The sequence below is a fragment of the Hemiscyllium ocellatum genome, chromosome 50 (genome assembly GCF_020745735.1).
Source record: "Hemiscyllium ocellatum isolate sHemOce1 chromosome 50, sHemOce1.pat.X.cur, whole genome shotgun sequence".
Taxonomy (NCBI): Eukaryota; Metazoa; Chordata; class Chondrichthyes; order Orectolobiformes; family Hemiscylliidae; genus Hemiscyllium; species Hemiscyllium ocellatum.
This window is the reverse complement of record NC_083450.1, coordinates 8,884,983-8,897,058: the sequence shown is the minus strand read 5'-3', so window position 1 is coordinate 8,897,058 and position 12,076 is coordinate 8,884,983. Positions and strand designations below refer to the sequence as shown.

The following is a 12,076-nucleotide window of genomic DNA, read 5'->3' as shown; positions in this document are numbered from 1 at the left end:
CCTGTCCCCTCCTCCAGCCCCCTACACCCCCTCCCTATCCCTGTCCCCTCCTCCAGCCCCCTACACCCCCTCCCTATCCCTGTCCCCTCCTCCAGCCCCCTACACCCCCTCCCTATCCCTGTCCCCTCCTCCAGCCCCCTACACCCCCTCCCTATCCCTGTCACCCCCTCCAGCCCACTACACCCCTCCAGCCCCCTACACCCCCTCCCTATCCCTCTCACCCCTCCAGGCCCCTACACCTCCTCCCTATCTCTGTCCCCTCCTCCAGCCCCCTACACCCCCTCCCTATCCCTCTCACCCCTCCAGGCCCCTACACCTCCTCCCTATCTCTGTCACCCCTCCAGTATCCACAGGGTGATCTTACCAAATCTGTCCCCAAACCACACGAGGAGATATTACAGACGGTTGAACAAAAGCTCGGTCACGGAGGAGGTTTGTAAAAAGTGCCTGCAAAGAGGCAACAGAAGTAGAGACAGACTGACAAAGAGAATAGGAAAGTCTTACTGCAACTGTACAAGATGTAGTAGGTATTTGATAGGTAGAATCGCTACAGTGTGGAAACAGGCCTTTCGGCCCAACAAGTCCACACCAACCCTCCGAACAGTATCCCACCCAGACCCATTGCCCTACCCTATTACCCCTGACTAACGCATCTAACCTGCACATCCCTGGGCACTATGGGACAATGTAGCATGGCCAATCCACCCTAACCTGCACATCCCTGGGCACTATGGGACAATTTAGCATGGCCAATCCACCCTAACCTGCACATCCCTGGGCACTATGGGACAATTTAGCATGGCCAATCCACCCTAACCTGCGCACCCCTGCACACTATGGGACAATTTAGCATGGCCAATCCACCCTAACCTGCACATCTTTGGACTGTGGGAGGAAACCAGAGCACGCAGACACAGGGGATGGAGAATGTGCAAACTCCACACAGACAGTAGCCCCGAGGCTAGAATTGAACCCGGGTCCCTGGTGCTGTGAGGCAGCGGCGCTAACCACTGAGCCACCATGCTGTTTTGGTCTTCCTATTTGAGTCTCGGTCCTGTTTCATTGGAGGCAGTTCAGAGAGGGGTCATTGGATGATCCCCACTGTGCAGTATTGTCTTAGGAGCAAGGGCTAAATAGGTTGAGATCCTACTCACTGGAGGTTACAAGAGGGAGAAAGGCAGGATTCTTCAGGGGCTTGACAAGGCAAACGCTGACAGGATGGTTCCCCCATTGGAGAGTGCAGACCCAGAGGGCATTGACTCAGAATGGAAGGATGCCAATTTAATTCAGGGCAGAGGAGGAATTTCCTCTCTCAGGGGTGGAGTGTATTTTGAACTGCTTGCTACAGACAGCGACAAGGGTAGATTTAAGGCTAAGACCGATTGCTGATATTTCAGGGGATCGAGGCTTACAGGAAAGTGGAGGGACGTGAATGTGATCAAGCCAGGATCGTCAATGGGAGTAAACTCAAGGAGCCGAGTGACCTATAGGCTGTGAGGCAGCAGCACAGTGACTAGCACTGCCATTGACCCGGGTTCGATTCCACCCTCGCAGCTCCAGTGTGTGGAGTTTGCACATTCTACTTCCTCCGGGTGCTCCAACTCCCTCCCACAGTCCAGGGATGTGCAGGTTAGGGTGGATTGGCCATGCTAAATTGTCTATAGTGCCCAGGGATGTGCAGGTTAGGGTGGATTGGCCATGGAAAATGCAGGGTTACAGAGATAGGGTGGGGTGGCGTAGGCAGCCTCTGGGACAGATGCTCTTTTGTGGGTTGGTATTGACTTGATGGGCTGAATGGCCTGCTTCCAGACTGTAGGGATTCTATGACCTACTCCTGGCCCTGATCTTATTCCTGACGGCCTTATAGACACAAAGTCTGATGGAGTAACAAAGAAAGAGAGAGAGTGACAGAGACAGAGACAGAGAGAGACAGACAGACACACACACACACACCTCCCAGTCTGACCTCTTGTTCATCCCCCATCGCTCTGCCATTGGCGGCCATGCCTTCAGCTGTGTGGGACCCCAAGCTATGTAACTCCCTCCCCAAACCTCACTACCTTTCTCCTCCTGTAAGGCTATCTCCAAACCTGCCTCTTTCCTCTCAGGAGGAAATGCCTACGGCTCAGTGTCAAACGTTGCTCGACTGAAGCTTTTGAGGAGCTCTCTGGGAGATGTTATCACCTCCGGGCCCTCCCTGAACGCTGTTGGCTCCTGTACCTGCAAAGTTAGGCACTGGGAGAGGGGACGGAGTGACCCAGCTGACAGCCTGGGTGGGTCTGCCCTGAATTGGCCAGAGGTGGTCAACAACAACGTCAAATAACAAAGACAAAACCGCTCGTTCTAACCAGCGGAGTGTGCTGGTCAATTCACCTTCGGGAAGCAGAGCTTTCTCATCGGGTAAAGTCGTCCAAGTTCAAGTTAGCTGGAGCTCAGTAAACCTGACAAGAACGGACTCACATAACAGGCTCCCTCAGCCTCAGCTCTAACCTGCTTCACCTGCTCAGTGTGATCCAGACCGATCAGATTGCGGTCTCAGCTCTACTTTCCCGCTCCTTCTGCCTTGCCCTATTACAGACGCTAACAACCAGCATTGAGCTAACCACTGAAACCCCGCAGTTTCCACCTTCCCTTTTAACCCAATTCCTCCCTGAGCACCACAGCCTCCCTTCTGAACCGGTAAGAAACAGATTGGAAACATGCACAACGCAGGTCAGGCCTGACCCTTTACCCCTGCACCCACACATCTACCCCAACGGGGAGTGCAACAGACCCTAAGACATAGGAGCAGAAATCAAGCCATTTGGCCCATCGAGTCTGCTCCGCCATTCAATCATGGCTGGTACGTTTCTCAACTGCTTTCCCCATGTAACCATTGACTCCCTTGTTTACTCAGCTGGTCCCTGGGATAGATGACACTCAGCAAAGAGACCTATATTCCCTGGAGTTTAGAAGAACAACAGGTAATCTCGATGGGGCACAGGGTTCGGAAGGGATTGGACAGGGATGACACAAAGATGGGGAATCTATAACATTGGTGGGGGGGGGAGGGACGGTGGGAGAAGCACAGGAGAAGGGGATGGTCACTTTGGGACTGACTTGAGGAGAGATGTCTTCATTCAGAGGGCTTGGACAGGCTAAGACCTGGCAGAGGGGAATATAGCAGGACTAAGTGTTTCTTAAAGATTGAGGTAAAGTGAGAGATTGAGACATCCGAAGAGACCTGGGTGTCCTTCTCTGTGGGTGATAAAGTTAACAGAGCACGGCAACAGACCCTTCGGTCTAACTCGTCCATGGCAACCAAATTTCCCAAACTAAACTCGCTCCATTTGCCCCTCTAACCCTCTCTTATTCATGAAGCTGTCCAAATGTCTTTTAAATGTTGGATCTCTACCTGCATCAGCCACTTCCTCTGGCAGCTCATTCCAAACACGCACCACCCTCTGTGTGAAAAAGTTGCCCCTCAGGCCCCTTTTAAACCTTTCTCCTTCCACCTTAGAAATATGTCCCCTACTTTTGAACTCCCCCTAACAGCAGGGAAAAGACTTTTACTATTCACCTTATCTAGGGCCCTCATGATTTTATAAAGCTCTACGAAGTCACCCCTCAACCTCCTACGGTCTAAAGAAAGAAGTCCCGGCCTATCCAGCCCATCCTTAGAACCCAAGCCCATCTTGATAAATCCTTTCTGGACCCTCTCCAGTTTAATATCTTCCTACAGCAGGGCACTCAGACCTGTACACAGTATCCCAAGAGTGCCATCACCAACGTCCTGTGCGACCTCGACATGACAGGTTAATGTGTGGGAGCGGTAAACAGTGAGGATAGCAAATGGCTTGTTGGCCAAGAGGATTGGAGAACCGTCCTGCAGTTGTACAGTGCCTTGGTTTTTTGATAGATTAGATCAATCTGTCTTTGATTAGATTCCCTACAGTGTGGAAACAGGCCCTTTGGCCCAACAAGTACACACTGTCCCTCCGAAGAGTAACCCACCCAGACCCATTGCCCTACCCTATTACTGTACATTTACCCCCTGACTAATGCACCGAACGCTATGGGCAATTTAGCATGCTCAATCCAGCTAACCTATGGAATGTGGGAGGAAACCCACACGAACACGGGGAGAATGTGCAAACTCCACACAGGCAGTTGCCCGGGGCGGGAATTGAACCTGGGTCCCTGGCGCCATGAGGCAGCTGTGCTGAGCACTGTGCCACCGTGCTGCCCAGTGACCACACCAGGAGTGCTGCTTTCAGAACTGCCTTGCTTATCTAATGGCCACAGAGGGAGTGCAATGGAGGTTCTCCAGATTGACCCTTGGGATGGCAGGATTGCCTAATGAGGAGACAGAGCCTGTATTCGAGAATGAGGGGTCAACCTGATTGAAACTTCTGACAGGGCGGATAAAAATGGGATGCTTTCCCAACCGGTGATTCTAAAAGCAGGGGACTGCATCTCGCGAACAGGGGCCAGGCCACTTCAGACAGGAGATGAGGAGGGAATTTCTTCTCTCAGAGAGAGTGGTAAATCTTTGGGATTCTGCACCCCAGAGCTGTGATGGCCAGTTATTCAGTACATCCAGGGCAGAGACGGAGACATCTTCAAGCCTTTAGGCCAAGGAAGTGGATCATGCTGAATGATGCTGCAGGTCCGAGGGGCAAGCAACCTCTCCCTATCGCGATCTCTCAAATCCTCCTCGGCGTGACAATGGGCGGGAGGACTCAAGCTGAACAACAATGGGCAGCCCTCTCCTTTCACCCCAGGGGCACGAACCCCACCACCCAGGCCCACACCGTCTTTGTATTAATCCAAGGCCCCCACCCTTTCTCAGCAGGGGGGTAAGAAACTGGAGAGAAGATTAGCACTAGCGCTGGTGAAGGGGGGAGGGGGGGTCACAAGGCAGAGAAGGGTGGGGTGGAAGTCTGCATCACGATGCGTATTCACAGCAGCCACCGCCCCCTTTAATTAATACCCACCAGCACTGTAATTATCAACTTCTCAAAGGCTTCACAGATCTATCCAGCCTGCAGGAACAAGCCAAGAGGGTGCAAGTGCACCCAGGACAGCAAGTCGAGAATTGCTGGCGGAATAAACAGCGGCGCAGACAAACCCTTCCCACCTCTCCCTTCGTCCCGTATCCTGACCCATTGCTTCACACGGGTCCAGACGGCGAGAGGGTAGGAGAGATGAGGCAACCTCCCTCCATCCGAAAAGCAACGGAGCGGCACCAAGACGCCAACCCTGCCCCGGACTGGAGCCGAGGGCAGCCGACCTGAGAAAGCACCCAGCTGAGTGTTAACCCTCTGCCGCATCCACAAAACTACATGCGTGGGTAAACATAGGAGGAGGAAAAACAGGAAACACCTTACCAGGGGAGATACCCAGCACCATCCTGAGCAGGAGAAACTGGGCAAATACCAACACTCCCCCAACCCAGGCACATAGCATTAAAAAATACATTACACTGCTTCAAAGGTGGCCCAGTCATCATTTCCATACATACCACTTTTATTTTAAAACATTCATTCACAGGATGAGAGCATCACTGGCTAGGCCAGCATTTATTCCCCATCCCTAACTGCCCAGATAGTTGAGAATCAACCACATGACTGTGGGTCTGGAGTCACATGCAGTCCAGACCAGATAAGGAGGGCAGTTTCCTTCCCTAAGAAGACATTACTGAACCAGATAGGTTTTCCCCAACAATCAACAATAGATTCACGGTCATCATTAGACTCTTAAATTTTTTTAAAAATTGCATTCAAATTCCACCGTCTGCCGTGGTGGGGTGGGATTTGAACCCGGGTCTCCAGAACGTTATCTGGGTGTCTGGACTAATAGTCCAGCGATAATACAACAAGGCTTCCCTTGGCAAAATCAAAGACAAATCTCTCAATGGCCAGCATGGACGGACTGGCCCAGCACAGAAATAGGCCATTCAGCCCTTCTGTTCTGTGATACTGATTCACCTTGAGCATCCCCACCCCACCCCTCTCCATCTCCTCCACCATAACACCCTATCCCTCTATCCCTTTCTCTCTCTCGTGCTTCTATCCAGCTGCCCTCTTTAATGTATTCTTGTTATTCTCTTCGATCACATTAGCCAGACAACCCTGGGCACAATATTAAATCAGCCTTTTACTTAAAAATGATTTTTCACATCCTGAAGTTAAATATTTTGCTTTGAAGTTATCATCCGACATTTACCACACTTAGAAAGTGCTTGTAGCATACAGATGAAACCAATCCATATTTGCTAAGAATTAAATATTCGACCAGCAATAAGCAAAGTTTGCATCAATCTAAAGGTAATAGTTTAAAAGGCAGATAGATAATACCCACACATAATATTCCTCTTCAGAAACCTAAATACCACTTTCAAATATTAACAGACTCGACATTTTAAATACCCAACTGATTAAAAACATTACAAGATAAACACTACATACATTTCAAATCTCCAAAAAAAATTAGATATTGATTAAAGACCTTTCCATAATTACACATAGCAATTTTGAATATTTTGAGTTTCCATATGAAACATTTAAAATTTAACTGCAATTTTCATAAAATAATTTCAGATACCTGATACTGTTTAACATTCAATAGTTATGAATGTAAAATAATTTGGATAGCATGTTTAGTATTTGTATTTACAAAATAATAATGTTCATGTTTACATTAAATAGCTTGTAATGCTCATATTCAACATTCACATTTGCACTGAGTTTGTAATGCTCACATTCACACTGAATAGCTTGTAGTGCTCATATTCACACTGACAGCTTGTAATGTCCATATTCAACATTCACATTTGCACTTACCGCCTGTAACGCTCACATTCACACTGACAACTTGTAGTGCTCACATTCACACAGAATAGCTTGTAATGTCCAAATTCAACATTCACACTGAATAGCTTGTAATGCACATATTCACACTGACAGCTTGTAATGCACATATTCAACATTCACACTGACAGCTTGTAGTGCTCACATTCACACGGAATAGCTTGTAATGTCCATATTCAACATTCACATAGAATAGCTTGTAATGTCCAAACTCACACTGACAGCTTGTAATGTCCAAACTCACACTGACAGCTTGTAATGTCCAAACTCACACTGACAGCTTGTAATGTCCAAACTCACACTGACAGCTTGTAATGTCCAAACTCACACTGACAGCTTGTAATGTCCAAATTCAACATTTACATTTGCACTGACAGTGTGTAATGCTCACATTCACACAGAATAGCTTGTAATGCTCATATTCACACTGACAGCTTGTAATGTCCATATTCAACATTCACACTGACAGCTTGTAATGCTCACATTCACACAGAATAGCTTGTAATACCCATATTCAACATTCAAATTCACACTGACAGCTTGCAATGTCCATATTCACTCTGACAGCTTGCAAACCCTCTCACACTTGCCCACTGAACATAACGTACACACATTCAACACTGAGGATCAATTACAGCCGGCTTTTTTTCGAAATAACTCTCAACAATATTTCTCTCTCTGTCTCTATATATATATATATTTGAAAAAAATGCTCAGCCCTTAAAACCTGAGGAACCGAACTGGAAACCCAGCACTGCAGGGTTTTTGTTAAAAAAAAACACCTTGATCAATGCAAAATTATTTATTTAGATGGATTTTTCATTTTCCTTTTTACCCTCATGGCCTGTAGTGACATTCCAATATAATATCCCTCCTCCCTGTCAATCCTATGTTGTTGTGTTTGCAGGGGGTAGGGGTGGAAATATATTTTGAGAGGGAATTGGGAGTCCAGCTCCCCATTCACTGGGGGGGGGGGGGATACCTCCCTCATACCCACCCACCCCCTACCCCTCCTGGGTTGCTCTTCTACTCGAGCCCGAGGCTTTGGGCCTAGCCTGAGGGGGTTAACCCCCCCCATTATTGATCCCGGGTACAGAGCCCCCCCCTCACCCCCTGATTCTGTCTCAGGCTCTGATCAGTGCAACCCCTTTCCCCACCCCCCGGGGGTCTCCGGGTGGTAAAGGGGAGGGTGGGGGGTGCGGGGTAGTAGGAGAGTGGCCTCCCTCATTCCCTCCATCACTCACCGTCCGCCTCCTCCTCCGCCGCCGCCGCCCGTTTCCAACAACAACCGGCGCCGCCGCCGAGCCCACCTCCCTTCCGCCGCCCCCATTGGCTCGCCCGGCGCTGACGGACGGCCGTGGCGTCCAATAGCCGCCGGGGGATGGCGCAGCACCGATTTCTCGATTGGGCGCCGATTCCTAACTGACATAGATCTTGCCCAATGGTACGCGGCAAAATGCCCACCGGCCCCCCCCACCTATGCTGACTCCGATTGGGCGCCGCAGCTGATGGATTGACGCTCGCACTGGCCAATCCCCGCTTCGGTATTGTGGGGGGCGGGGTTAACGGACGGCCGGGTCCCAACCGAGTGGTCGTTTGACAGAGGGAGACGTGTATCTCGTCCAATCCACTCTCAAACCAAAAGCGGGACACACCGACCTCCCATCCGATTGGCCTAGCGTAAATCTGGTCCATTCCACTCCCAACCCGCCTGCGGGACGGAGCACCCTTCCAGCTGATTGGTTCTTGACGGTGATTGACGTGTATCCTGTCCACTCGGCTCTCAAGCCAGCGGCGGAACGCACCGGCCTTCCAGTCGATTGGTCCTCTAATAATGATTGACAAAACCATCTTCCAATCCCCTTTCAAGGCTCCAGAACACCCCGTGCTCGCCGAAATTTGGTCCTTTAACAATGAGTGACCGGAGTTGACCAATCATCTCTCTATCTTCCAGAAGGACAAGAGCAAAGGACACCCCGTTTCAGAGGATGGGCGGGTCATTTAATAATGATCGACGTCGGTACTGACTAATCAACTACTGGAGGGGCGGGAATGAATGTACTGATCTGTCAGCTCCCCTCCGGTCGATTGATTGATGTGATCATTGGCCAATCATTAGACAAATGGGTGGTTACGCCCCCTACCGATCAGCGAATTGGGTTACTACGAGCCATGATTGACGTTGCCCTTAACCGATCATTCACCGGAATTGCAGAGGCAATGACCGTACCACAGGTAATTGGACGCACGCTGCAGATTGACCTGAAATCTGACCAATCATGCCTAACTGGCCTGGGCGGGACTCAATTCCACGGAGCGTTCCCATCCAATCATTTCCCGCAAGGGCATATTCTCACAGCCAATGGATTGGACGCGTGCAGAATTGACATACGACCCGAACAACCACCGACAGGGGCACCCATCTATCCCCCGCCGATTGGCCCGACCGACCGATCGGCGTTTGGTCTGACCAATCGCATTAGCGGAGTGGGCAAAGGCCCGCCTCCCAGCCGTCAGCGAAAAAGCGCGCTCTCCGCGCTGACTCGATTGTGCCAACGTTGTCATGTCGGCCAATATGGCGGCCATGTTGTTCAGTCCCTGCCAACCGTCCGGTCCGCCATTTTTAATCTGAGGCGTCAACCGCATGGGACCCAGGCCACCCCACCCCCGCGACCGGGCCAACCTGCATTGTGCACCCCACCGTGTTTTAGATCCTGCACCATGGGGAAATGGGTTGTTCCATTCGCCAGGCCACCCTAAAGGCAGTGCTCACCCATTTGTGGGCCACATGGACACCCAACTGCAGTTGGCCCCATAGACATTGAGGGGCAGTTGGTTGCATGGATACCCAACGGTAGTGGGTTACATGAGCACCCATGTTGGCTACATTGGCACCTAACAGCAGTTGCCAGCATGGGCACCCACTAAGAGTGGGCTGCTGTTGGATACCTAATGTCAACAGGTCACATGGGCACCCAATGGCAGTAGGCCATTTGGACATCCAACTTCAATGCAATGGGGGACAGAAGTAGGCCATTTGGGATGTCAAGAGTGAGGGGCTAGCCTGGGTCCCCCACCCTCACCCCCTTTACTGTTCACCTCCAAGAAGTCAACCTACTCAATTTTGAAGTACACATGACATATGATGATTCAGAGTTTTACTAACCCAAGTTGAGTTACAAGGCCACAAGGTGATGGCAAGGGGCAGAAGTGGGACATTCAGCCTGTCGGGTCTGCTCCACCATTCAATGGGATAGTGAGCTGATCATCGAAGAAAACTCGGAAATTCCAATTCCTATGCCTCTTGGAATGATCGCGAGGGAATGGTTTGGGATGGCGGTATGCGCGCACAGGTTGGGCCTGAACTCACCACACGTGCCAGGAATGAGTTTGGCAACTCGTACCATTCCGGTCGGCACATTTCTGGGAGGACCCTTCAGAAGGAGATTGATCAGACCGTTTCTAGCGTTGAGAAGGTTTTAGTGATAAGGTCCAGTCAGGGAAGGAGAGGGGTCGCTTCCCTGGACCTCGAAGGAGAGATTTGATCGAGGAGTGACAGTGTTAAAACAGCACTAGCATGTGGCCAGTCAAGCAAGTGGCCTCGTACTGTACCGTAATAATTCCCCAACCTGCCCTCTGCATTGTCAGGCAACGCAAAATAAGGCACGGAAGGAAGGAGGTCAGTCCATTCCGTGTTACACACCCGTCTTTGTTCACACTTTTTAATTTATTTGTGCACGGGATAAGGGTGTCGCTGGGTAAACCAGCATTTATTGCCCAGAGGGCAGTTAAGAGTCAACCACTTGGGCCAGAAGTCACATCATAGAATCAAAGAGATGTACAGCATGCAATCAGATCATTTGGTCCAAATCGTCTATGCTGAATAGATATCCCCAAACAAATTAATCCGATCTGCCAGCATTTGGCCCATACCCCTCCAAACCCCTTATATTCATGTTGCCCATCTGGATGCCTTTTAAATGTTGTACCAGGCTCCACCACTTCCTGTGGCAGCCCATTCCATGCACACACCAGCCTCTGCATGAAAAAGTTGCCCCTCGGGTCCCTTTTAAATCTTTCCCCCCTGACCTGAAACCGACAGCCTCTAGTTTTGCAGAGCAGGTGAGGACAGCATTATTAGTGAATCAGTTGGATTTTTCTGACAACTGACAATGGATTACAATGGTCATTCATAGATTCCTCATTCCAGATTTCTTTTGAGATGTTTAGGATTTGAACCTGGGTCCTCAGAACATTGTGGGAGTCTCTGGTCTAGCGATAATACGAGGCCATTGCGTCCCCACCTGGGTTCTGTTGGGATCCCTGGAGATGGCAGAAGTCTTTGTGGTTGCTTCTTCCTTTTTTTGGGCGCTCTCAGGCGACAGTATCACACGCATCGCTGACAAATCACATTTTATTTTTAATTTAGAGAGCTCTGTGCATTTTCTTGAAGCATTTGTTCTGCCTTCTTTCTAATATCTTATAATGAGTGCACAATTTGTTTTCAAAGTCTCTTGTATTGCTGTTGATTGACCATAACCAGTGCTTTGTAGGGGCTAAGACAACATGGAAACAAAAGCCAAAGGGAATGAGCTGAAAATGTGTTGCTGGAAAGGCGCAGCAGGTCAGGCAGCATCCAAGGGGCAGGAGAATCGACGTTTCGGGCAGGAGCCCTCACGCCCGAAACGTCGATTCCCCTGCTCTTTGGAATGCTGCCTGACCTGCTGCGCTTTTCCAGCAACACATTTTCAGCTCTGATCTCCAGCATCTGCAGTCCTCATTCTCCTTTCAAAGGGAATGGACTACATGGGTGTGCTAAAACAAACACAAGACACTAGTCAGACAACAACTAGAATACTGTGAACAGTTTTGAGCCCCTTAGCAATGGAAAGACAGACTGGACATTGGAAACAGTCCAGAGATGGTTCCCTCAGCCGATCCAGGGTATGGAAGGACTGTTTTCAGAGGAGAGGTTGTGGTGTTTACTTGTTGGAGTTTAAAAGAATGAGAAGTAACCTTATTGAAACATACAAGATTCTTAGGGGAATTGACAGGGGAGATGTGAAGAGGTTGTTTCCCCTTGTGTGGGAGAGTCGAGGACCAGAGGGGTAACATATGTGGCATGGGGGCTCAGTGGTTAGCACTACTGCCTCACAGTAGCAGGGACCCGGAGGGTTTCCTCGGGGTGCTCCGGTTTCTTCCTACAATCCAAAGATGTGCAGGTC

General features: G+C 50.0%; 1 protein-coding gene across 7 annotated transcripts in view; it reads right to left on the bottom strand.

Moving 5' to 3' along the window:
- Nucleotides 1-12,076, bottom strand: part of gatad2b (GATA zinc finger domain containing 2B) — a 117,900-nt gene that overhangs the window by 100,909 nt on the left and 4,915 nt on the right. For 6 of the 7 annotated variants that reach the window (XM_060820678.1, XM_060820680.1, XM_060820679.1 and 3 more), the window contains exon 1: nt 8,096-8,134. The exons of the other annotated variant lie outside the window; for it this stretch is intronic. The gene's annotated coding sequence lies outside the window, so the exon portion shown is untranslated. Of the gene's footprint in view, nt 1-8,095; nt 8,135-12,076 lie in introns of those variants that run through there. 7 annotated transcript variants of the gene reach the window in all.